Here is a 1,485-nt window from a genome sequence, read left to right on the forward strand (position 1 = left end):
AAACTTTTGGTTGAATCTCAAACTTTTGGTTGACGCTTTAAGTTTTTGGTTGACTGTCTAAGTTTTTGATTGACTATCTAAGTTTTTGGTTGAACTCAAAAAAGATTTGAACTCAGAAGTCACAAACTAGGGTAGTGGTGCAGGGAGTAGAGAAGCCAAGCTAGTAATGGGAAGATAGCCGGTTCAACTCCAGGCTGGTCTCCATGATGCACTTGTGTTCACATGTGTGATAGGTTAAATGTAGTTACTTAAAGGAGACTTTTTATGCAAAATTCACTTTTTAAAAGTTTTTTACTGAACTTTGGGTGTGTACTTCTTAAGAAAACAGTCCTAGGACCAAAAAATGCACCCAAGGGCATATTTACTGTAAAGAAATGTATTTTAATGTATATTAATGACAAGTTTTATACATTTTGTGATGTCACAAGCCGTACGACAACCCACCAGAACCTGCGTTCAGCCTCTTATCTAGCAAACCCCAGGTGAAGCTAGGTAGTTTCTTAATATTTAATCTCAACAGTTCAGTGTTTACAATACTAATATGATTGTATTTTGATGTTTTACTATATAATTGTCTTAATACTACTCTATTGTTGTAATATTATGCAGTTTAGTGTCAATAATTGTATTGGTAATGTGTCCTACCACATCTCCAATCGTCCAATGGTCAATGCCATGGACTTTCATGTGGGAGATCAGGGTCCAAAACCCAGCTAATGCAACTATAACAAAAAATCTCTTCAAACTTCATGTTGTCACACATTTACCTTAATTACAAACACCTGCTCACATGACAGGCAGAAGCTGGTACAGAAAACACATTTGAACTTGATCAAAGTTCATTTTGCAAGTCCAATGCTGCAGGCAAAGCCATGCTACATGGTAATGCACACTTGTTTTTACATCKTAAAAACCCATGTCTAGTTACCTTTATCTTTATGTAATGATGAATGAAATCATCTCTTTTGCTACAAGAAACAGCACTGTATTATCAGGGGGTTGAAGATATTGATAAGGAACCAGTCAACTTAAAAGAAGGGGCTTCTAAAGAGTTTGTTACACTTTGAAAATCAATTACCATGACATGATTAAGTTATCAGTGCACTTTTATTTGGACTAGTCTGCAGATTTTTATTTGTCCTTAAGAGCTAGATTAGTTCCAGGTCACAAATCTGAGGTATTTTATGAACACTGCAAGAAAAGCGCCCTTAAACTTAAAATGCTGCATAATCTGGGACAGAGCTGTGTTTTATGAACAGCAGGTAAATTTTCACAATTCATTCTTTGGCATTTGTGTCCTATCTACACTCACCGGCCACTTTATTAGGTACACCTGTCCAACTGCTCGTTAACACTTAATTTCTAATCAGCCAATCACATGGCGGCAACTCAGTGCATTTAGGGACAATCTCCTGCAGTTCAAACCGAGCATCAGTACGGGGAAGAAAGGTGATTTGAGTGCCTTTGAACGTGGCATGGTTGTTG

The 1,485-nt window shown here is 37.1% G+C and overlaps 1 protein-coding gene across 4 annotated transcripts in view; it reads left to right on the forward strand.

The window, feature by feature from the left end:
- The window catches only part of LOC106521332 (FERM and PDZ domain-containing protein 4), a 74,179-nt gene that overhangs the window by 52,159 nt on the left and 20,535 nt on the right, over positions 1-1,485 (forward strand). The window lies entirely within an intron of this gene.

The sequence above is a fragment of the Austrofundulus limnaeus genome, unplaced genomic scaffold (genome assembly GCF_001266775.1).
Source record: "Austrofundulus limnaeus strain Quisiro unplaced genomic scaffold, Austrofundulus_limnaeus-1.0 Scaffold107, whole genome shotgun sequence".
Classification (NCBI taxonomy): domain Eukaryota; kingdom Metazoa; phylum Chordata; class Actinopteri; order Cyprinodontiformes; family Rivulidae; genus Austrofundulus; species Austrofundulus limnaeus.